At 45.0% G+C, this 25,947-nt stretch overlaps 1 protein-coding gene across 32 annotated transcripts in view; it reads right to left on the bottom strand.

The window, feature by feature from the left end:
• FOXP1 (forkhead box P1) overlaps positions 1-25,947 on the bottom strand; it is a 561,728-nt gene that overhangs the window by 376,822 nt on the left and 158,959 nt on the right. For 5 of the 32 annotated variants that reach the window (XM_089781249.1, XM_075938602.2, XM_075938593.2 and 2 more), the window contains one exon: positions 18,350-18,421. The exons of the other annotated variants lie outside the window; for them this stretch is intronic. The gene's annotated coding sequence lies outside the window, so the exon portion shown is untranslated. The remainder of the gene's footprint in view (positions 1-18,349; positions 18,422-25,947) is intronic. 32 annotated transcript variants of the gene reach the window in all.

Below are 25,947 nucleotides of genomic sequence, written 5' to 3'. Positions count from 1 at the left end.
TTTGTCGCATAGTGAGTTTCACCATTTCCCTTGTATTGTCATTTTATTTTTTTTAGTTTGTACAACAATCCGGACAAAAGGAAACATCTTTTAAAAATTGGAAAATGTGATTGTAAAACCACTGACGCTGGCAGAAAGACAACTGGTTAAATGAAGCATCTGAAACTATCTCCATATTGCCTTTTTTAAATGTCTAAATCTCGAACAGATTACCTTCCTTTATGGAACAATGTACCCATCCTCCCACCTCTAGGATCACAGAGAATTATTTGACAGTAGAACCAGTATAGTTCCATGAGGCAAGAAGCTGAATTCCACAAGGGTCAATTCAACTTTAATGCCAAGCACCTCCACTCTGCTGGTGTACCATGAATGACAGCAATGCAGTGGGGGTGGAGAGGTCAGGGCATACCGAAAGGATCCAGTGTTATACGGATTCTCCCATGCCTGCCTCTAGGAGAAAGGATGTTCATGTAGGGCTACAGAGGCTGAAAAACCATTAGTAGTTTTTCTTTCTCTGTCCTCCCCATGCACCCAAACCAGCTACTTAGGATAAATGGTTCAGTGGCTCCATTAATGTAACATTACATTTTTCATCCAAGGATCCATGGGCCATGTCATGCTCCTTCTGAGCTCAATGGGAGTCTTATGCCAATGATGGACTTTATGTTCTGTTCCCAGATCTTTTGCCATGGGTATATGAACACGCAGCAAATCACTCACTCCTAAAGTTGATCTAGCCAGTTAGACCAATTAAGCTTTGTTTTGCATTACAGACACGCAATTGCATTACGTCTATAGCACGTAAATTATATAAAATTACAAGAAAAGTTGATTAGCCTCGCTGCCGTTACTAAAGTTAACAATGAACGCAAACGAGACACTATCAGTTCAATACTGCTACGGAACTGCAGAAAGCAGGTTACCAAAATCACTCAAACACACATTAAATTGAGAAATAAATAAGCAGTCATGTGATCATGATGATTTTCCCAAAAGGTTTGGAGCCTTGGGGCACAGGGGAAAATCGTAGCCAAACTACCAGAATTCCTGGGGCCTATCAAACAGGGCTAGAAATCACAGATGATTTTTGGAACTGCCCACTTCTGATCAGGACAGTTATAACAAGAAAAGCAGCCTCTTACCTGGTACAATACTTTCCTACCTTCTTTTATGATGCCAGGTGGCCGGGGGGGGAGGGGGAAGGGAAGGGAGGAGGCAGTGTTGAAGTGCCACAATATTTCCATAAAATTAAACAAGCAAGAATAGCAGAAATAAAAAAAAAAAACAATATTTTAAAAATTAACTGGAATATCTGACTGCCAGAAAGAGGAAGTGGAAAGTTCACATTGTTCTCTCTGAACCTGCTCCTCTATCTCCGGAAGTGACGGACATCTATTCCACTAAAATTACTACTTCGGAGGTATTATAATTACCAGTTCCCTTTCTCCTTTATATTTTACCAGGTTTACCCGGACGTGCTCAGATCCTTAACTCCATTCATTTTTGGTTTTTGGAAAATAAAATGAAAATGTACATGCTTCATGCCAATCATTGCTCTGGGGTGTGGCTGAGAATGAAGGGGGGGCTCAGTAGGAGGAGAGGAGACAACCCCAGCCCCTTCTCTTACCACAGCAGCTTGGGGCCAAGGTGAGAAGTACTTCTCCATTGTCAGTGCAGCTCCAGCTGGCACAGCCCAGGGAGGGGTGGGTACATTTCCTTCAGCTCGGGTAGGTCCGAATTTGTCTGCCTGCTTCACTCCCCAGCCAGAGCCAGAGCCAGAGCCAGAGCCAGAGCCAGAGCCAGAGCCAGAGCCAGAGCCAGAGCCAGAGCCAGAGCCAGAAAGGCAGCAAACGGTGCACTTTTCCCCTCGCTGCCTGATGAATGGGAATGGCCAGCAAGGTTCGCGTATGATTCAGGGATGTAAGGGAGTAGTCGACTACCCGATAAGGCTAGGCTTATCGGGTTGCTGAGTCAACTACTCGCATTCCCCCACTTGCTGCCTTTGTATCAAAGGCAGACGGGGGGTGAGGGCTGGGGAGAGAAACAGGAGCTAGTGCTGGGTGGAGCTGGCATAAAAGCTGGTTCCCCCCAGCACTGTCTCTGCGGTGCCCCCTGCCCTCCCTCGCCAGTGGGGAAAGGGGGGGGGTGATGCTTCAAAGCCCCCCTGCCCGTGGAGTGTCCTAACTTTCTGCAGGGACTCCCCCATGGACAGGGGCTACTAACAGCTGGGCAGGCAGCCCAGCTCAGTCCTGGCGAGTGCAGGACCAAACAGCAAGAGGAACCCGGCAGCCTGCCCCCAGCTCCTGCGGCGTTTTTAATTGCAGAGCTGCAGCAGGTTTGGTCCCAGACCCAGCGCAAGTGGGGCCTGAGCCGGGCTGCTTGCCTGCCCGGTTCCTACTATGTTTTAAATGCACAGCCACAGTGGGGGTAGATTTTGGACCTGGAGTGAGCCAGGACTGAGCACCTTCCCCTATCCACTAATCGTTTAGTCGATACAAATTCTACTGACTACTCAATTAGCTAAATACCTGCTTAACATCCCCAGTATGAACTAGGGAGGGGGGGCAGCTTCATCTCTACCCTCTCCTTAAAAGGCACCAGGGCAGAAGACTCAGGGTTGGGGCAATCCCAAACAGTCTTCTGCCTGGTGATTCTGTCCCTTTTCCGTATAGTGTGATGAGAAGCAATCCCATTCCAGACACACCCTGATTTCCTGGCACAACCAAACACTGGTCTTGCTTTAAGTTATGCTAAGAGGAAGCGATCTTCCGAATTTGGTGGTTGTGGCTCCTACCGTTTAGGAGGACTTCTTGAACAGAGAGACAGACAAACTTTCTCAAACATATAGTAGAGAAGAGCCCAATGGATAGCAGCAGCAGCAGGAGGAAGAGGAGAAAACTGATACAAAGAAGGTGACGCCCATCCAGCTGGATCTTCCATATCTACTATTTGAATGCCCCTCTGCTTAGAGATGAATACTGGCAACTAGCCATTAGAGATGTTTAGCGGGTATTTAACTAATTGTGTAGTCGATAGAATTTTATTGACTGCGTGATTAGATGACAGGGGAAGACGCCGTGTCCCGGCTCGTGACAGGTCCAGGAGCTATTCCGGCTGCAGCTTTGCAGTTTCAATGTAGGAAGAGCTGGATGTGCAAGCAGCCCCAGCTTCTACTACACTTAAACTGCAGAACTTCAGCGGGAGTAGGTCCTGGACCCTGCGCAAGCTGGGACCGAGCCGGGCTTGCTCAGTTCCAGCACGCCGGGTCCAGCAGCCCCTGTCTGCAGGGGTCCCAGCAGGGACCTGGGACCCCCTGTGGACAGGGGCTGCTTCGTGGCAGCCTCAGTTACCCCTCCCCACTGTTGCCTCTGTTAGAGGCAGCGGGGGGAGGGGGAGCACAAGTGGCACTATGGAGACAGTGCTGGGGAGAACCGGTTTTTAAGTTGGCTCCTGCTTCCTCCTCCCCTTGCTGCCTCTGATGTAGAGACAGCAAAGGGGAGGGAGGAATGCAAGTAGTCAAGTTGACTACCCAGTAAGCTTAGGCTTATTGGTTATAGTTGAATACTTGCTTACATCTCTACCGGCAACTTGTTATTCTCTGCTAATGTGGTCTAACAGCCCCCTTCATGCACCTCACTAGCTTCTGGAAGGTTCAGGTTACATTGCCTTGCAAGAGTTTTGTCCACTTGAGATTGCCCTCCAGGTGAATGGCACCAACATTTATTTGAGATTCAGAAAAAAGTGGGTTACATTTTATTCTGTTTTAATCTTTTTTTTCAAGCCTCCTATACCTTCCTGGTTTTAGCCTATACCAAGAGTGGTGCAAACACCAAAACCAGAAACTATTGGGAAGTTTGCCAATAAGACACTTTTGTGAAACTTTAACTTTAAATTTCCACACTAGAGAACTCCAGTTAAGCTGTGGGCAAGTATTTAAATGCTAGATACTTATCTTTCCATTCCCACCATCTGCCTCCTTATTCCACCTGCTTTGTCTTGCAATACAGGAAAAGTATCACAGAATCAACATAATTTTTCAGTCACATCATCTTGACTTTCATTCATTTGGTAGTGAGGAAGAACAAATGGAAGAATAAACTTAGCTTTGTCCATCTCGCATCATCATTTGTTATTACAGTAAAACTCCATTAGTCCAGCATCCAATGCTCCGGGACTCCTGATGGTCCGGCACCATCAGGAACCCGGAAGTGCTGGGGCAGCCGGACAGGCTTCCCCCATTCAGCTGCTGCTAAAATTGACCAGCAACTGAATCGGGGAAGCCGGGAGCAGAGCAGCTGGGGTGCTGCCGGGTTGGTCTCGTAGCGCTGCCCCTCGGGGCTGCGGGACCAATCCGGCAGCACCCCAGCTGCTCTTGGGGACACCTGGGGCAGAGCAGCTGGAGTGCTGCCGGGTTGGTCCCGCAGCGCCAAGGGGCAGCGCTACGGGACCAACCCGGCAGCACCGCAGCTGCTTTGCCCCAGGCGTCGGTATTCAGCCGCTGCTGAAACTGACCAGCAGCATCAGTTTCACCAGCAGGCTGAATCCTGACACCTGGGGCAGAGCAGTTGGGGTGCTGCCGGGTTGGTCTCGTAGCGCCGCCCCTCGGCACTGCGGGCAGGACCCCAGCTGCTCTGCCCCAGGGGTCCCCAAGTCAGCCGCTACTGAAACAGATCAGCGGCTGATTCCAGGAAGCCCTGGGCAGAGCAGCTGGGGTCCTGCCGGATTGGTCCCGCAGCGCCTTCCTTTGGCGCTGCGGGACCAACCCCGCAGCACTCCAGCTGCTCTGCCCCAGGCGTCCCGAAGAGCAGTTGGGGTGCTGCCGGGTTGGTCCTGTAGCGCTGCCCCTCGGGGATGCGAGACCAACCCGGCAGCACCCCAGCTGCTCTGTCCCAGGCGTCCCCAAGAGCAGCTGGAGTGCTGCTGGGTTGGTGCCGTAGCGCCACCCCTCGGCGCTGCGGGACCAACCCAGCAGCACCCCAGCTGCTCTATTGCAGGCATCCCGGATTCAGCTGCTGCTGAAACTGACCAGCAGCAGCTGAATCAGGGACTCCTGGGGCAGAGCCGGACTATTGTAAGGGGGGGGCTATGAGGGGTCTGGGGTGGTATCCCCTCCCACCCCACTCCAGACCCCTCATAGCCCCCCCTTCTGATAGTCTGGCATATTTGATAATCCAGCACCCCCTGGGTCCTAAAGGTGCCGGATTATCGGAAGTTTACTGTATTGGTATTATGTGCAGTAGCAGTCAAAAAAGCAAATAGAATGTTAGGAGTCATTAAAAAAGGGATAGAGAATAAAACAGAAAATATCGTATTGCTTGTATATAAAACCATGGTACGCCCACATCTTGAATACTGCGTACAGAGATGGTTGCCTCATCTCAAAAAAAAGATATAATGGCATTGGAAAAGGTTCAGAAAAGGGCAACAAAAATTATTAGGGGCTTGGAACACGTCCCATATAAAGAGAGATTAAAAAGACTTGGACTTTTCAGCTTAGAAAAGAGGAGACTAAGGGGAGATATGATAGAGGTCTATAAAATCATGACTGGTATAGAAAAAGTGAATAAGGAAAATTATATACTTATTCCCACAATATAAAAACTAAGGGTCACCAAATGAAATTAAATAGGTAACAGGTTTAAAACAAACAAAAGGAAGTTTTTCTTCACTCAGTGCAAAGTCAACCTGTGGAACTCCTTGCCAGAGGATGTGGTGAAGGCTAGAACTTTAACAGGGTTTAAAAAAGAGCTAGATAGATTCATGGGGGTTAAGTCCATCAATGGCTATTAGCCAGTATAGGCAGGAATGGTGTCCCTAGCCTCTGTTTCTCTGGAGGTGGGTGACAGGGGAGGGATCATCTGAGGATTACACCTGTTGTGATCCCTCCCTCTTGGGCATCTGGTATTGGCCACTGTCTCCAAACAGGGTACCAAGCTAGATGGACCTTTGGTCTGACCTAGTATGTCCTTTCTAGTGTTCTTATCTATTATGTTATAAAGGTACTCAATGCTTTTCGTAGTAAATACAATTATAAGGCTCATTCCCAAAATATACAACAATCTAGCACAGACAAAAAAAACCCACCACCACCACATGGAAACACTCCTAAGCTAGCACTAGGAAGTACTTCCTTAGGGAGGGATGAGTCAGAAAGAAGGACAGGAATTTGGAAGCTGCAGGTGTTGCTGGTAGACTAGTGGTAAAACGGTGTTCCTACAACAGTGGACTGCACAAAAGCAATATAAGCCAAAAGAGAAAGAGCAACACGAAGCTCTGGCAAAGTCTATTTGCAGACCCTTCCAGAATCCATTAAAAAGGCTCACCCAAAAGTTCAATAAACACTTCCCCTCCCCCCACCTAAAATACAACTAAACTGCTCAATGCACTGGCAAGATGGGATAGCCATAGAACTAATCATTCGTTTGCTAGGTCTCTTTCAGAGGCCCAACATGCTATCTCCACAGAGCTAACCCAGGTAACTAATATGAAATGCTCATTCATTTTGCGTACATGCCTCTCCTCCAAGGGACCTGTTCTGAGGGTATACTTATATGGTTAATCTCTCCACACAGATATGCATGGCAAGTCAGTTCCTCTATTGGACTTTAGTGGAACTATGCTGATTTACACTTCCCTATAGAATCAACAATGCTGATGAATACCTTGTCACATTTGCTTTCGATAATCTTCGCATTGCCACACTAACCTCTCTTTAATATAAATTTCAATTTTGGAACTTGATATACTCTTGAGCAGATTTGCCAGAACGTACAGCCCTGAAAGCATCTGCCCTGCTTCTGCATCATCATCTCCTTTAAACATCTACTTTACTGGCATAAGCTATTCTGAACTTTCTGACGCTGTTTAAATTCAAACATAAATTTGTACACAACAATAAAACATGCAGCTAATTTGTCATGCTTCTATGAGCAACTGTGTCACTCACACCAAGAACCATTGACTGTGGTGTTCAGAGCTTTCGTTCCTATTTCACATCACTCAATTGAGCCTTCTGTAGAAAAGCTTTTAACAACCACATCTGGTCTTTAATAAATCACTGCACTTTGTCTTCCTGCCAAAACTCCTCCTTTATCTAACTTACATCTTCATGATGAGATAGGAAATCACACATTATGGTGGTGACAAACAATTGTAATTATGTCATTAGTAGCCATTTAGTCTACAAAGGTTCCCAAAAAGGAAATATAATGCACAATAAGAAATATAGGATAATACATTGATCACAGTTCCAATCTGCTTTTTACTTCACAAGTGTAAAAAGCTGGCATAATTCATGGGCACAGCAGGCAGTAATAGTATACCACTTTATGAACTATGCAGCTATTTTATTCCCCTATCTACTTAAAAATAAAAAAGCTTTTAATAGCTTGATTTAGACATAAAAGTTATTTATGATGCTTCGCTGATTATAATATTTATTTTTTAAAAACTTTTCATGGAAATGATTCTTTCTGAAATATGAATACAATATGCACTGTGTTATCAAATGCGTCGCTAAAGAACATTTGTACTACCAAAGGAAAAAAAGTGAAGAAGAAACTTTGATATAAGCAAAATTTTAGGATATGAAGTTTTCTGCATCCTCTATGGCTCAGAAACGTAGCATACCACAAATCAAAAATGCTGTCCTCTGATTTTTTTTTAGGAGCTGTTTAGAAGAGTGGATTCTTAGTATGTCAGTAAGAAGAAAAGTGTTCCCTATTAAAAATAAGCATTATTAATGGAATAGCCATACTCATGAAGAGAACCAAAGCATAGTCATCTGAAGAACTTTAAGAAATAGGTAGTCCATCAGCCTGGAGCCTTCAGTTGCGTATATATTCTAGTAATGAGTATTAGTTATTTAGGTTTCAGACCAGTTTATATGAATTTTTAAAACATATAGGATTGCCAACTTTAAATTCATTTGTTTAAGACAAAAAGTCAGTAGGTCAATGAAAAGCTTAACACTTGTTTCCAATAGAGAGTGAAATCCTTGTCCAGCTGAAGCTAATGGGAGTCTTCCCATTGATTTTATTAAGACAAGGATTTCCCCTCATGATGTTTTATCTTGCAACTATCCCACTGAATTAATAAGCTAAAAATCAATGTTTTTAACCCATGGGCATCCTCCCACAACAGTCAATTCTTAAAAGTAACTGTAATATATTAACCATAAGAGCAAGATTCATTTTCTCTTCTATTACTAAGTGAAATTTTTATTGGAAAAGGTAATCAAAAGAATTTTAACCTATTCACAATAATCTTTAAGCTGCTAATGAAATGCATGAGGTTGGGCACCATAGCTCCAGTTGTCAGCTTGGAAAGCTTATATTCAAGTTCTGGATCTTGCACTGCACCGGTGTATTCTCCACCCCCTCATTCCACCAAAGGAAAACCATCTCTCAAGATATCCAAACACCCACACACGCTTTCATTTCTGGTTTTTTAGAGTCTCCATCATTTCCTGCTAACCACCGCAGTAATACTTCATCTATGTAGTCACAATCATGGAGTATAAGGCCAAAAAGAACCATCAAATCAATCCATCTAACCTCCTGTGGATCACAGGCCATCCAACCACCAAGCACCACTAAATTCAACAAGTGAAATTAGACCAAAGTATTACAGCCCACAGGAGACTAGATTATTCTGTGCCAGAGAGAGAGAACAGGAGGGACAAAGGTGCACCAGTGACTGAGGGCCATGTAATGGCAGGGAAATGCTTAAATCGGGGGTGGGCAATAATTTCGGACGGGGGCGGGGGGGGGAAGCACATCAAGATTTTGGAAAATGGTCAAGGGCCACACTCTTCCATACACAACAAGAAGTCCTATGGCACCTTATAGACTAACAGATGTATTGGAGTATAAGCGTTCATGGGTAAAGACCCACTTCTTCAGATGCATGTGACCAAGTGGGTCTTTACCCATGAATGCTTATGCTCCAATAAATCTGTTAGTCTGTAAGGTGCCACAGGACTTCTGGTTGTTTACGCAGATTCGGATTAACACGGCTACCCCTCGGACACTCTTCCATTATATTGATGGAGGAGGTGCGGGGTCAGGGATGGAGATTGGGTGCAGAAGGGAGCTTGGGGTAAGGGATTGGGGTGCAGGAGGGAGAGTGGGGTCTGGGAGGGAGTTTGTGTGAAGGAGGTAGTTGTGACGTAGGGCAGGGGACTGGGATGCAGTGTTTTGGAATGTGACTTAAGACAGGTTCTGACCTAGAAGAGGGGACAGGGTGGAGGAGTTTGGGTTGTAAGCTTCGGTAGGAGGGGACTGTGATCTGGGGCAAGCGATTGGGATGCCAGATTTGGGAGGGGATAGGGGTGAAATAGGTGTGCAGAGGGTTTGGGTATCTTGAGCGAGGAGGCAGGGGGTTGGGAAAAGGAGGGGCTGCGGTGCCAGAGGCAGGCTCTGTCCAGGAGACTTACCAGCCAGTAGCCCAACCAGCCTGCCTGCCAAGCTAAATGCTTGAAGAGCTTAAAAAGTTTCTCAGCCAGCCAGCAAGCCTACCCCATACCTGCACAGCTTGTGTGAATAATTGAGCTGGAGGGGAGGGGGGCATGGTGCTTCGTGGGCTGCCTGTTATTCAGACCAGAAACCCGCCAATGGTATTGTGATAAGGGCAGGGGCAGCACCTGAAGCCTCCCTCTCTCCCCTCCGGGCTCACAGTTTTTAGGGAAACAGCCCCGCAGCCACTTTTCTGAGCGGTATACAAGGTTGTGGGGCAAGCAGGAGACCCTGACTGAAGTTCACTGTTGCATCTGCAGCCCGGATACGGTGGCTTGACAGACCCGATCCGGCCCACAGGCCGTATTTTGCCCAGGCCCAGCTTAAGTGCAAAATTCCCGGCTAATCCGTGTGCGCGAGAGAATGCTTGATACACCTCCTCCCCTTAATGGGTGAGGCTTGCCAGTTGAAGTTAACCAGTGGGGGCTGGAGCAGCTCCCTGTCTGCTGCAGGCAGCGGGCTGTTCCAGCCCCATAGCAGGCGTGGACACCCCACAAACAGGGGCTGTTTCGGCCAGAACCCCGGAGCAGCCCCTGCGTGCAGAGTACCCTGGTATCCCTGCCAGAGGAGCCTCCGTTCAAGAAGATCCAGGCCCGTTACAGGCAGGGGCTGCTCCAGCCTGGCCAGACCATCCCTGCCTGTGGCAAGGGGTATGTGTGCTCCAGCCAAGTGGTGGGTATGGGGGAGGAGGAGAGGCCCTCCAGCCAAGTTGGAGTGACCCTCCCCATCACTCGTCCTCCCCTTTAATCTGTTAACTGGTTAAAAATATATCTAACCAATTAAACGGGATTTTACATCTCTAGTCCCAAAAAACTACTCCTCTGTGTCCCATCTCCAGCCATGACATTCTCTGATGTGTCCGAGAAAGCAGTCTTAAAAAAAAAATAGATTGCAGAATGGGGCAATTCCCTGCTGATCCCTCTGAGTGCCCAATTGAAGCCCTGAAGCTCGTGAGGACATAAAACATACTGGAAGTGAACTGTAGGGATGCTGAGCCCTGCCCCCTAACCATCACAACCAACTCAGTCATACCACCAAATTCATACATTTGTCCAGCCCTCTCAAATTGTTTTCCTTCAGCTTCCATTGGGAGGGTATTCCAGAAACTCCCTTTCTAGTTTTCAGCCAGAAAATATTAATGGGTGATTTATACCCATTCATTCTCAGGCCAACATTATCCTTTAGCTTAAATCTCTCTCCCTGCTGTAGTTAGAGGGAGCAATCATATCTCCCCTTTCAGCCTTCTCTTTGCTGGCTAAAACAAGCCCAGCTCACTCAGTTTCCTCTCATAAGATGGGCTTCCATTCCTCTGATCAGCCTAGTAGCTCTTCTCTGCACCTGTTCCTGTCTGAAACTCATCAAGGGGAACCAGAATTGTACCCCAGTATTCCACCCGAGCTCTTGCCAGCATCTTGGTTAATCACATTAAATGCTTCTCTACCTCTACAGGAAATGCCTCGCGTGTTACATCCTTTGAAACACAATTGCCTTTTTCACAGCTGCATCACACTGGTGGCTCAGTCATCCTGTAATCAACCCATACACCCAGGTGTCTCTCTTCCTCTTTCACTTCCAACTGATGAGCCCCCAGCTTGCAGCCAAATTTTTTTTATTACTGACATATAACTGCATGACCCTGCACTTTGTACTACTGAATTTCATCCCATTTCTGTCATTCCAGTCTTCAAAGTCAGACCGATCTTCCTGTATAATAGTCTGGTCTTCCCCTATATTGATGACGCTGCCCATCTTTGCATCATCAGATGTCTTCATTAGACATTCCTACTTTTTAAGACATCATTAATCAAAATATTGAGTAAAACTGCTCCAAGATTGGCTCCACAAGTAACTACACTCCAGTCTGATAACGCTTCGCTTTCTCTCCTTTAGTAGCTCCTTATCCACCTTACAACTCTTGAACTGATCCCCACCTTCCTAATTAAACTAATAATATCCCATATGGCATCATGTCAAATGCTTTATTGTCCATACGATAATATTAGATCTACTGCACGGGTGCTACAAAAAAAAATCAGCTATTTTCTCAAAAAAGAAAATTCAGGTTAGTTTGGCATAATCTGCCTTTGGTAAACCCCATGAGGCATTACATCCCATTTACTTACCTCCTTGAATTTAAATAATTATTTCCTTCATAATTTGTGGAAAAACGCTGCATACTACTGAGGTGAAACTGCCAGTTCTGAAATTGCTTGGATCACTCCCCCCGACCTTCTTAAACTTTTGCATGACATTAGCTATTCTCCAGGACACAATCCTACCCACAATTAGATTTATTACAAATTCTTGCTAACAGACTGGTGATGTTTTTCAGCATTCTAGGAAGGAAATTATCTGGCCCTCCTGATTGGAGTCCATCAAGCACTTTATGTTTTTCTTCCACCTCAGTCGTAGTCATTTCCATTTCTATGAACTTGCTTCCATCAGCCATCCAGCCTTCATGACCATGCTCTTCCATCTCATCTGTATATTGATTTTCAAAAAGAGTGTCTTTACAGCTATTCATTTTGTAAGCCACTACCATTGCCATTCCATCTCACCGTTTTGAGAGTGCTTTCAGTAGCCAAAACCCCACCAAACAGCAACCAAACACTCAGTTGGCCAACAGGACAAGACAACATCTTAAAATAATTTCTGCCAAATCACATCTCTTCTTGCAACAGGGTTTAATATATAGGAAAGAGGCCACAACTCACGCAGCATCTAGCGCCAGACTGTCTATCCCAGGAGTGGGCAATAATTTTAATGGGGGAGGCCACGTCAAGACTTTGGCAAGTGGTCAAGGGCCATATTTCTACTAAGGGGGTTTGGGGTCTGGGACAGAGGTTGAAGGCAGAAGGGAGGTTGGGGCAGGAGACTGGGATGCAAGAGGAGGTGTGGAGACTGAGAGGGAGTTTGGGTGAAGGAGGAAGTTGTGATCTGGGGCAGAGGCTTGGGGTGCAGAGTCCAGGAGGGAGTATGGGTGCAGGAGAGGATTCTGGCCTGAGGGAGGGGCTCTAGTAAGGGGGTGCACAGTCTGGGAGGGAGTTGTGACCTGTGTGAAGGAGGTGCAAAGGGTTTGGATGATGACTTGGGGCAGGGGAATGGGGCGCAGGGAGGGGTTATGGATGTTAGATTCTGGCCTGGGGAAGAGGTGTAGGAGAGGATGTAGCGCCTGGGAGGGAGTTGTGACCTAGGGGAAAGGTGTACAGAGAGTTTGGGTGGTAGCCTGGGCCAGATAGTTGGGGGGGAGGGGGCTCTGGCTGGGAGGCGCTTACCTAGGCGGCTCCCAGTCAGCAGCCCTGCAGGAACCTGAAGGCTGCACTCACAAGCTGCTCCACGTGGCTCAGGCAAGGTGAAGGAGTGGGGAGTGAGAGGAGGCTTCATTGGCTGCCACTGCCACCAGCAAAATATCTCAGTTGCTATTGGTTGGAAACTGACCAGTGAGAGCTGAGAGATTTTGCTGAGGGGCGGGACAAAGCACAAAGACTCCCTCCTCTCTCCCAGAATAGAGCAGCCAAATTTCAAGTGGCTGCCGCTGAGCTTAATGGTCTCAGTGAGGCAGCTGTGGGCCAGATCCAATGTCTTGGCATGCTGGATCCAGCCCGCTGGCAGCCTCTTGCCCACCCCTGGTCTATCCCGTTTAATGGCTGAATTAAATAATTACTCAAGGCAGTCTCCACTGAAAACTTACATCAGTATAGTTATATCTTCCAGGAGAGTGAAAAAAATCCACATCCCTGCGCGAGCTATGCTGAGCTAACCAACAAGGATGCAACAATTCTTCTGTCAACCCGGCTCCCGACTTTTGGGGAGATGGAATAATTAGTGACAGGAGAACCTCTCCCTTTCCTGCTGTGTCTTCCCTGAAAGATGGGAGCGCCGCTGTGTGCAAGTGCAGACACACTCTGACACAGACACAGCCTAAGCTGGTGCCGTCTAGGTTTCTAGAGTAGATCTATTTTCCAAACTGAAGAAATGACAGAGCCGGTCCCCAAGTTGCGAACGGTCGACTTACGACTGTTCGCAGTTACGACCAAAAGTGTCATAAATGGCGGACCCCGAGTTACGAACACGATCCGCGCTTACGAACAGTGCGGTCGCTTGTAACTCAATGGGGTCTGACTTACGAACAAACTGAGTTACGACCAATTGCTTGGTCCATAACCAGTTCGTAAGTCGTAGACAGGCTGTACAACAGTCCTTTTAAAATCCACTCTGACAACACTAAACTGATCAAACTTCATGGCCTCCTAGACCGCCAATAAATTCCCTGTACTTAATCCACAGGAGACAGAGCTCTCAGTTACTCTCTTACCTATCTTGTGCTCAAAGGCAAATTACAATGAACATTTATGTGGTGTTACACTCTTACAGAGTCCTGTACAGAAAATCTTCATTTGCTTTGGGGGGAATCAGAAGTATCCACAGACTGAAAAGAACAGCAATGTGCTCCACCACGATGGAAATCATTGGGCAATGGGATGGTGGCTCTTAAGAATTAACACTAATGAGACCAGTGTTCCCTGCAAGTTGTGCACTTGCGCAGCTGTTCAGCATTCAAATGCTGCCCCGCTGATTAGCTGAGCACCCACAGCTAGTTTTTTGGTTCCACTGGTGGTGCACATTCACACCTATCTTGGTGCAAATAAAATTTATTCCCCCCGAGGATAGAAAAAAATCCGCATGTGGACAGAAAAGATTAGCGGGAACACTGGCTGGGACCAGAATGTAAACCTGAAACAGGGATGTGGTTCAACACAGGAATTAAATCAAACAAGTGTCTCTCTTATCCTGTGAGTGAATACTGGTCCCTAGTACAAATCAGGTGCTGCCACCTGGAAAGCGTATGTGGGTAGAAAGTGGAGAACAAACTATTGCCTCTGGGCAGGCCACCTTGCATCAGGCTCAAACCTGGAGCTAGTCAATTGGGGTCACAAGGCTAAAAGCATTTCTTCTTCCCTCCACCAAGGAATCACTTCCTGGTAGTATCTTATCTCAATCTGAGATTCCCTGTCCTTTGGCTACAAACAAACAACATTAACCTTAGGGATAGCTAAGCTGGCAACAGAGTGAAAAGAACTGAAGAAGGAAAAGCGAGGGGGGGAAGGAAGTGGAGAAAGAAAAGAAATTAAATATTCTGATATTAGTGGGGGTTGCAGCTTTGTATGTCAGAGGAGAATTTGGTTTAAATAGGGAGAAAATGTGTAGTGTGGAGGCATAAGAAGCATGAATGCTGGGTATAATACTTAGGTCAACTACAGCCCGCTCACAGAGCTACGAGCAAAGGCTGGGGAAAAAAAGGAACTTGCAGTGAAATGAAGAAAGGCTATTTTGTGCTTAAAAGCAAATCACTATGACCATTCATTTGCTGCTCCTTATGTCCATATAAGGAACAGCAGAGCACTGATGAAAGTACCTTCTCGGAGCCATGCATACCCAACCTGTCCTGGAAAACAGATACGCACATAGGAGCTTGCTGACCCCTCCTGGAAAAAGCAGACAGGTGTTAGGACAGACAACTGAACATTACTCTCCTGAGAAGGTCCAATTAAGTATCCACCAGAGGAAAAGAGATCTGTCTAGATCCCTTCAAGTGTAGGCAGCCTTTAGACAAGCCCACATAAAAGGGATACTGACTTTCAATGGAGGTATCTGCAGTACTGATGGCTTGATCCCACCAGGTGATGAGTACCCTCAACTCCAGTTGAGGAGAGAAAGCATCAAAGGCACTTGTTACCTTGCAGGTCTCTCCCTTCTTTTACCAGAATTAACTCAAATCTCAGAGCCCTTTCGTGCTTCGTGGAGGCTGCCAGTAAGCACGGAAGCTCTCAACATCTCACTGGCTGGGCTGCAGATGCTAATGAAGATCCCATGCACTCAGAAAATGATTTTCTATTAGGCTAGTCCCACCTTGTGATTGAACCTGTTTGGTAAAAATATGGCCAATAGGTCAGATAAATTGCTTTATCCCCAGGACAGTAACTTCTTTTAATATTTTAATCACACCTGGTTTTCAATTTCCTTGTTGACATAGGTGACTGCTCTGGCATTTTTCAGCCTTGCGTGTACTATTCTACCTTTCAAGAGGGAACTGAAACCCAAGGTCTTTGAAGACAGCACTGGTTTCCCATTCATTGATTTGCAACCTTCTTTGGTACCTTCTCAAGCCATCTGGACCATCTGTTGCTTCTTTTCCCAGCCTTGCAAACAAGTTTCTGGAAGTAGAATAAATTACTTTGCTCATAAGATCCTGTTTCTTGGTTCACCAAAAATATAAAGTCTTCAAAAATACAGAGAGAAGAGAAATGCAGAGTGCTTGTGCTGTAGAAAACAATGTTACGGCAAGCAAAAATATTGGTAAAACACATCTCTGTATTGCTGTCCATTATAAATCTTCACTAACAAAATGAAGACAAGATGAAGACAAGTTTGCCTGGCTGATCAGAAAAGCAAAGGCACAAAACGAGCTCAATCTAGCTAGAGAGATAAAGGGTATAACAAGAAGTCATTCTATAAATATATTAGAAGCAAGAGGAAGACCAAGGACTGGGTAGGCCCATTGCTCAGTGAAGAGGGAGAAACAATAACAGGAAACTTGGAAATGGCAGAGGTGCTTAATGACTTCTTTGTTTCAGTCTTCAACAAGAAGTCTGATGATGAAGGAATGCCTAACATAGTGAATGCTAGTGGAAATGGGGTAGGTTTAGAAGATACAATTAAAAAAGAACAAGTTAAAAATTACTTAGAGATGTTAGATGTCTTCAAGTCACGAGGGCCTGATGAAATGCATCCCAGAATACTCAAAGAACTAATAGAGGAGGTATCTGAGCCTCTAGCTATCATCTTTGAAAAATCACGCAAGTTGGGAGAGATTCCAGAAGTCTGAAAAAGGGCAAATATAGTGCCCATCCATAAAAGGGGAAATAAGAACAACCCAGGAAACTACAGACCAGTCAATTTAACTTCTGTGCCAGTGAAGATAATGGAGCAAGTAATTAAGGAATTCATCTGCAAACATCTGGAAGAAAATAAGGTGATAGCATGGATTTGTAAAGAACAAATCATGTCAAACCAATCTGATAGCTTTCTTTGATAGGATAACAAGTCTTGTGAATAAGGGAGAAGCAGTGGACGTGGTATACCTAGACTTTAGTAAGGCATTTGATACGGTCTTACATGACCTTCTCAATAAGCTAGGCCAATACAACTTAGATGGGGTTACTATACGGGGGGTGCATAACTGGCTGGATAACTATTCTCTGAGAGTACTTATCAATGGTTCACAGTCATGCTGGAAGGACATAACAGGTGGGATTCTGCAGGGGTCTGTTCAATATCTTCATCGATCATTTAGATGATGGCATAGAAAGTACACTTATTAAGTTTGCAGATGATACCAAGCTGAGAGGTGTTGCAACTGCTTTGGAGCATAGGGTCATAATTCAAAATGATCTGGACAAACTGGAGAAAGGTCTGAGGAAAACAGGATGAAGTTTAATAAGGGCAAATGCAAAGTACTCCACTTAGGAAGGAACAATCTGTTTCACCCATACAGAATGGGAAGTGACTATATCTTTCTCTTTCATATTTCACAAACAAGTCTGCATTTTGGTAGGAGACAAATCAGTGTAGCTGTCTCACCTGGCCAAAATTACAGCTTCTTTTCCTAAATATCTACCATTTCCTTATCCCTAATCCCTTGTGCAAATAAATTTTAAAAATACACACACACACACACCTAGTGATTTTAAAACAATTACCATTTCTCTTAACTGTCAAAAGGTATAAGTATGCATTTCAATACAAAGAATGGTTTACAGTTAACAAAAATAAACGCATGACAATTTTGATCTCCATATTTAAATGACTCAATGTTTCAATAATGTGGCTTGCTTCTCTGCTGAAATGGCCAACCACGGTCGTACCCAAGCCAGTGTGCTACAGAACATCCATTCCTCACAATGGTACTGTTTCTGCAGGTAACGAGCAAAGGAAAAAGGAGCTACAAGGAAGCAGTGTGACTGTGAAACATTAGGGTTTTCATTCTGTGCATTTGTCTGGGGCCTCATTACCATCTGTGACGTAGTGTGGGGGGGTACCTTGCTGGTTGCTATGCTGGGCAGTGGGCTGTGGGTGACCTCCACTGTCGGCAGCACGGCCCAGCAGGGCAAGGGATGAGTCATTATGCAAGGGGGCTCTGAACCTGTCTGACCAGTTATCTCCCAGGGAGCGGAACAATGAGAAGAAGGCGGAGTGGAGCCCTGGCTGGGAGGCAGGGATGGAAGAGAGTGGTAGTTTCGGTCTGGGAAGCAGGGGAGAAGGAGCTAGGGAGGGGGCTGGGATTGTAGGGCCCAGCCACCCCCCATCTCAAGGCGGGGCACTGAGGCCTCCTAGCCCAGTTCCTGTAACCAGATTACATCTGTGCTGTACTGTATCCTGGAGAAGCAATGAACTCCCTCTATTCTACTGGCTGGTGGAGTCTGTTTGTGCCACTACGGGGGTGCAGGAGGCAGGGGACCCCGACGCGCCGTCACACCATCATATTCAAAATTTGGATTTAGTTTTAATGTTCACTATGGTCTCCTCAGGGAACTTTTCTCCCTTTTAGGAGTGCCAGATATAATAGTTATATTTACAAAATAGCGAGCGGTACAAAGAACTAAAGACTACCAACTCATTTCACATAGGCCAGCAATTGAAGAACCAATTTCAGTAACCCTCACCCTAGAATGGACATGTACTTGTGACCTAATTCCAGAATCCCCTCCAAGTTTATTTTTCAAAATTCAAAACTTCATGTGCACAATTATCGATACATACAAATAACTTACCTATAAAGTTGTACTTTGTGTATTGTTAAGACTCTTCATGAAGACGTACTAGAGGAAGAATTGACCGGGTTTCTAAAAATATCATACAAAGCCATTAAGTACCAAAAGGAAACATAATTTTTTGACTTTAAATATAAAGGCAAAAATTATAGTAAATAACAATAATTTGCTGGGAATATTGTTCCATACAGCGTTTTCAGAGAAATCCAGCATACAATTTTCAAGAACGTGCAGACAAATTAATTGTATACTTTCACCTTTTATACTCAAGTCACATATGAAAAGAATAACATTTTACCACACATTGAGTTACCTATACATGGAACACAGGTTTGAAAGGAATCTAATCAATAGTATCAATTGAATTTGAGATTAGATTAAACTGCAGGCTGAGGGATAAAAGAGGCATGTAACTAGCAGCCCTTTTGCCCATTTCCCTTCTATTTTTCCCCAAAGGCTGTCAACATGGCACTTTACCTCCAACCAGCACAGTAAGCATATAGTACAGTACGCCTCTTTCATAGCCCAAATCAACATGCTGTTGTGAACCTCATACCAAGAGGTGCCACATGAGTGGCACAGTCAGCACTCTTAGTAACAGCCATACTACAGAAGTCTTCGCCTCATATTCCATATAAAGATCACTGTCTGTCTGTCCCCTTTGAGAGCTTCAGAGTTAGTCTGTAACAGGAAAAACGTAAACAACAAATAGTCTAGTAGCACCTTAATGACTAACAAAACATGTAGATGGTATCGTGAGCGTTGAAGAAGGGGGTTTTGCCCCCGAAAGCTCAAGATGCCATCTACATGTTTTGTTAGTCTTTAAGGTGCTACTAGACTATTTGTTGTTTTTTAAGAGTCGCCTTTGAGACACTTTCCTAATTTACAGTAAGACCACTATCCCTCCCCCCCCCCCCCCCCCCCCCCCCCCCCAGATAATAGTGCATCAGAGTTGCTAAATGGTATAACATGAAACAGGAGGAAAACAGAGTGCCCATCTTCGGGATTTCTCCTGCCGCAAACATTTAACAGATGTGACACAGCTTCTTTGGAAGGTTTCCCCTCCCCTCTCTGATTTTTAAAGCAAGTTTTTCTTCCCCATCCCTGCAATGTTTTTGAGGGCTGGACATTATTAATATCCCTTCTAACGCAGATCTTTTCTGATAGCCGCCACACTCGGCAAGCTCCTATTTGTAGCTACACTGAAAGAAATTATTTGTCTAATAGAGTATGTTTAAGAGACATATATATTAATCCTTCCCTAACCCATCATCTTAAATACTATCATGAAATTAAACACAGATAGACCAAAACCAAAAGTATCTGTTATATTTCCCTTTTTTTTTTTTTTTAATATTTTTAGAAATAAAGATGGGGGGGGGGATAAATCATCATGTTCAGTGAGGTTCAGGAAACTTATGTGGCTTGAATACATACTTTTAAAAGACAAATTGATACATAATTCTATTTTTACTACCATATGCAGTGTAAGTCCACCGTTATTTTGCAATATTTGTGCACGTGTATGTTGATCTAGATGTAAATATAGATTTTTTTTCTCTTCCCAGTCATGATTGATACAGACTCAATTTCTGCTGTCAGATCATAAACACCACTGAAACCGTTACAAAACGCTACATATGAGGATTTCCCATTGGCTTTCGTGCATTCTAGCACTGTGTAATCCATACGGAAAAAGGATCACAGTCATCTGGATGTTCCTACAAGAATTCTCTCTCTTACTACAGTTTAAGCTTTTTGTTATATGCTTTCCACAGCAGAACCTGTGTACATCCCATTCTTCATGTTACCCAGTGATTTAACTGCCTCTTTTGAGAACTCAGCTTGATCACTGTCCTTTTCTTCCCGTCAGGAAAAGGAGCAGTCAAGCAGCGACCCTACTTATGCTGCAGATTCTTTTCCCCACAACTACATTAAATATTATTATAGTGGCTCCCAGCAGCGTGCTGTGTATAGTTAAGGATTTGATAGTGTTGCCATTATAAAACCATTTTTAAAAGGGAGCTATTAAATTGGATATGTTAAAATACACCAGAGTTTGGGGGAGGCAGAATAGCCAAAAGGGATACCATTTACATTTACAATCAGCTCTGCCGCTTGTTTTTAGTTAAGGAATAATGAAAAGTAATATTTTTGTCAATACTCAATTCTTTTTTGTGCCATTCAGCTAAGAAGTTGATTTTCAAACACATAGTATTCCAAGTAATGAGCCTGTCAGAGATAAGCATTTAAGAATATTTTTAAAGCAAAATATGAAAAATTAAAGTCATACTTGCATTTGGAAACAAGAAATCCATTTCTCCACTCTCCATAACAAACAGTCCACCACTCAATTCCTCATCATGCTTGGGGAGTTTAAAGATTCTGACAAAGTACCTCAAGGTGCTAGAAATGTTGAATGCATCCCATATTTTGGGGTAAATGGACCATATTTTCCTGGTCCAATTAACAATTGTGCATTTCAAGATACCTGCTTTCCAACGATGATTCTTCTAACCCAGATAGTTTGCAACATTTAGGTTATGCCCTAGCCTCCTGACCCTTCCATGCACATAATTCTACTCTAGATTAATTCTCACTCAAGAACTATGAGAGCTATTAGCCAGTGCTAGACATCACCTGAGCCTTTATAATCCCATCTTTCAATTAACATAAAATATTACTCTCCAAACGGAAGGAACTCCTGAGACTCTCGGAGTGCTCTCACAGTGTTCTGGATGTGGAATGTTTGAGACAAGCAAGACGGTTACAGAATGGTTACTGATTTTAACAATCCGATGCCATCTAATTTTATGAAATATTATTTTCATTTTCCACTATGAAGAATAATTTGTGAGACTCTTCAGTATTTACACAAAACTTATATGTGTAACATGTTGCCTTGGTACCTTCCCTAGTCAAGTATAAAAAAGAAGCTGAGAAAGTCCCATGACATTGCTTAAGTGACACAAAAGTTCCACATTCAAATGAGTTTTGACTTCCTAATGATGTGTAGGAAAATGTGGTACTTCAGAGGGCTGGGCGGGGGGAGGAAGGACTAGGAATGCTTTCTCCATGTAAGGAACTACAACAGTCCAAGGAAGTTGAGAGAGAAGAAACGTGAACTCTTTGTGTGGCAGACTAGCAGCAGTAATTTATGATTCAAGAGCCTCTTAAGCCCTGATCCTGCAACTAGATCTGGACAGAGCCTCACTGGAACCAAACGGGGGTTCCACCCACACAGTTTACAGGATTGGGACTTTAATCTTTGTTGGGAGAAGGAACTAACTAAGGCATAAATGTTACATTATCTTTTACATTTTGTGAAGTTAAAATTTTACTTCTAAACATTCAAAATACTATAATAAAATAACAATGTGTATGAAATAAGGTGACACCCCAGGTTTCCCAGGACTCGTGGCGTACTCGGGAGCAACACCACAAGTTTCAGTGATTTTAGAACCAATAAGATTTTTTTCACTGACAGGTAACCAGAGACAAAACATCTTCACTCCCAGGGCTGTGTAGTGGGAGCATTACCAGCAGCCACCAGCACCATCCCTGCCATTCAGTACTAGTACTATCCATCTGCACTTGGGCTTGGAAATGAGGCAGGAAGACTATGTGTTATGTAGCTGTTATCAGTCATTCTTCAGATTCCTCTGTCTCTTCACTGGCTTTTCATGTTGAACTACCAGAGGAGATACTCTGATTCTTATCACTTTTCACATATGACTTCACATGGCCTTAAGACAAGGTAAACAGACAAGCTGTGTGTTCTGTAACATTTGCTTTAGAGGTTTCAGCGGTTAAATGTTTGAAGCGGATACAAAACTAAATTGACGCATTGTCTGAATGTTTCATCAAAATAACCAAGATGTTAAAAGCTTGTTGTATTTACTCTACACATTAAAGAGCCATGCATGCATACCTCAACCTACTGTACACAGAACAGTATGTGTAACTTTGTCAACCTTCTTGTACGAACCATCAAGTAGTACATTAATTCTATATCTATTTTAAATGTGCCCTCCTCCTAAAACAGTGAAATCCATGAACATCTCAAAACTACAGAATATGTTTCCAAGACAGGTGGTGATTGCTATCTTACATGTACACCAATACCTAGGATACTTCTAGAGAGAAACTGTACCAAAAAATTACAGGGACTTCTTGCTACTAAGTTAGTTCACATTCCTAAATCACCCAAAGCCAAGAAGCTCAAAAACTATAGGTCCATATATCTCTCTATATAAAAAGAATTTTCCTGCCAGGGAACAGAATGACGTTGTCATGCTGTTAGGCCACGAAAGGGTCCAGAGAAAGTGGGGTTGGCAAGAGTAACGAACACGGAGCGCAGTCTGTTACTAAGTTCTTAGAAAAATTAGAAAGCTGAAAGACATCCCTCCTCCGTAAGCCATCCAGCACTGGTTTAAATGAAGAGGCTATGGAGAAAAACGTGGAATAAAGTGGCATTCACAGAAACAAAGCCTTCAAGGAACTAAGTTTTACATGCACCAAAGAACTTTCACAATACAAATTTATATAAACACTGAGGAGTATCCACAATACAGCCTCACCATTCCATCTCCCATTGGACACTTCATCCAATAAGAATACAACATCCTCAGGCAGAGGATCTCAAAATGCTTTATCAACATTAACAAACTTAGCTTTAAAAAGAATCCAGATAGCCTGACTTTCCAGCTCCATGCTACAGTTACAAGATCACCCTCTCTCCTAGACAGTATCTTCTTCCCTGCCCACCACAGAGTCCAGACAGACACATTACTGCTTTAAAGGTAAGATCGGGAGTTTCCATTGTTGGCAGGAATTTTAAATAGGGATGTTAAAAGTCATGGAAAAGGGTAACCATGTAACCACTAAAAATCCTAGCGGTTACATAATGAAACCTCCGTGTGAGTGGGGCCACCAGCCCCCTGCCGACCCTGCTCCCAGGGAGGAGACTTCACTGTCACAACTAAACCTTCTCCCAGGAGCAGGGCAGTGTTTAACTGATAACATTTACCGATAATATCAGCTTATTGGTTAACCTCTAGCATATTTAATTTTAAAACTGTTGAAAATAATTTTGCTAGTTGGAAGTGGGGTGTGTACAAAGGCAACTGATCATATTTTATTAGTACTCAAGAAAGAAGACAGATTGATGATTCTTGTAGACCAGTGATGGGCAACCTACAGCCAGCAATCAGCCCACTGGGGTTCTATGTGCAGACTGTGCACCCCCCATTACCTCCTCCATGCCCCTTATGTTCTGGGGGCCCCCCTGTACCTGCTCCACCCCTTCCCTTCCAGCACTCAGCTGATTAGTGCTCCTCCACCTCCCTCCCAGAGCTTGAATACTGCGAATCAGCTGGTTCACGTTGCTTCAGAAGTACTGGGAGGAAGGGGGAGAGAACGGGATGAAGCGCGCTCAGGGGAAGAGGCAAGAGAGAGGCCTTGGTTTGAGGGAAGGAGTGGGGGAGAGAGTGAAGCCTGGAATGGAGGCCTGATTTCAATCTGCAGCCCACTGAGATGAAGAAGGGCTACTCGAGGCTAGTGATTGGGCCACATGGTTGTCCATCACTGCTATAGATCAAACACCTCCCTTTTTTAGAAGTACAGGCAGTCCCCGACTTACGCGGATCCGACTTATGTCGGATCCGCACATACGAACGGGGCTCTCTCGCCCCGGAGCTCACAGGCAGCGGTCAGCCACCTCGACCTCCAGGGCGAGAAAAGCTGCTCCCGGTGCCCCTGGTCTGCTGGGGACCGTCTCCAGCAGACCAGGGGCACCGTGAGCAAACCCGCAGCAGCGGCAGGTTCCCGCGCTTCTGAGGCTTTGCCAGAGCAAAGCCTCAGAAGCGGGGGACTCCGCCGCTGCTGCGGGTTTGCTCCCGGTGCCCCTGGTCTGCTGGGGACCGTCTCCAGCAAACCAGGGGCACCAGCCGCAAAGCGTCCCGCGCCAGAGCAAAGCCTCAGAGGCGAGGCACCCCCCGCTGCAGCTTTGCTCCCTGTGTCCCTGGTCTGCTGGGGGGGGCGCAGCTAATGTGCCCCCCCCAGCAGACCAGGCTTTTCTTGTGGACCCTGGGGCAGAGCAGCTGGGGCGCTGCCGGTTGGTCCCGCAGTGCCGCTCTGGGCACTACTGGACCAACCCGGCAGCACCCCAGCTGCTCTGCCCCAGGCGTCCTGATTCAGCCGCTGCTGGTCAGTTTCAGCAGCGGCTGAATCAGGACTCCTGGGGCAGAGCAGATGGGGTGCTGCTGTGTTGGTCCAGTAGCGCCGAGGAGCGGTGCTACTGGAGCAACCCAGCAACACCCCAGCTGCTCTGCCCCAGACGTCCCCAAGTCAGCTGTTGCTGAAACTGACCAGCGCTGACTACAGGAAGCACGAGGCACAGTTGCTCTGCCCCGGGCTTCCTGGAATCAGCTGCTGATCAGTTTCAGCAGCAGCTGACTTGGGGTTCTTAAGTTGAATCTGTATGTAAGTCAGAACTGGCGGTCAGTTTCAGCAGTGGCTGAATCTGGACGCCAGTTCCGACTTACATACAGAGTCAACTTAAGAACAAACCTACAGTCCCTATCTTGTACGTAACCCGGGGACTGCCTGTACTGCATGGACATAGGCATTGAAAGGTAAGCTTCTGACCACTGCCTCGTTAATAAGCCTCAGCCTTCTTCGATAAGTGTTAGAGGGGAATCCAGTTCCAAAACCCATTCAGCCCTTTACTAAAGCTGCCAACAACAGTGTCAGCTGATGCCTACTGTGATGCAGACGTCTACTGGTCTACTTGGCCCCAAAGATAACTGAGCAGCAATTAGTGAGTAATGAGCCTCAACTCCTGCCAAAGAGGACGAGATTTGAACTGCTGACCTAGAAATGAAAAATTATGCATCCCATCCCCAGTGTCATCGAGTTCCCGATGTAGACTGGTTTTCACGGTGCATTTTCATATTTGAAGCATCAATAGCTATCAGAAGTTTCATTTTACACATTTGAAACTTCTCTCTTTTCTTGTTTAGGCTTTTGGAGAGGTTGGGGGAAAATTAGGGACTGTCCACAAATGAAAACAATACTTTTAGTTTCATTATTTACACACGAGAAGCCTGCATGGAGTATGAGTCTGGCAGTCTTCTGCTTCTAATACAAACCCCAAAATGCAAGCTTTACAGGCAGTTTTATTTTCTTTTTAACAGTTCACAAAATAGTTAAAACTCTTTAAATCTAAGTGGCTCTGAACTGTTTACTTTTAATTTCAACTCTTCTTCTCAGCTATAAATAAGTTGTATTAATCTTTAGCTCCATTCCTTCAGGGTAACAGGCTATCCTCCAGGCTCCCCTCTCCCTCCTCCTCCCCACCAAAAAGAAAGTTTCTGGACTGAACAAGCCAGTGGTTTGATCTGCCCTCTCACTCCATATTAGGGATGAAATACACTAGGACTCTGTTTAAAGAACCAGTCCAAAGCATACAAAAGCTGTGGATGAGAAATGCAGTCTAATGCATAGTTCTCGCTCCATTTTTCTGAACAGTTAAAATTGTCATTCACTCAGCACAAAGGAACAAAGTTAGTTCTCAAAATCTTTACTCAGATGAACAT

Source organism: Pelodiscus sinensis, chromosome 11 (genome assembly GCF_052426305.1).
Source record: "Pelodiscus sinensis isolate ZL-2025 chromosome 11, ASM5242630v1, whole genome shotgun sequence".
Classification (NCBI taxonomy): Eukaryota; Metazoa; Chordata; order Testudines; family Trionychidae; genus Pelodiscus; species Pelodiscus sinensis.
The sequence above is the reverse complement of the archived record's forward strand: the minus strand, read 5'-3'. Positions and strand labels throughout refer to the sequence as shown.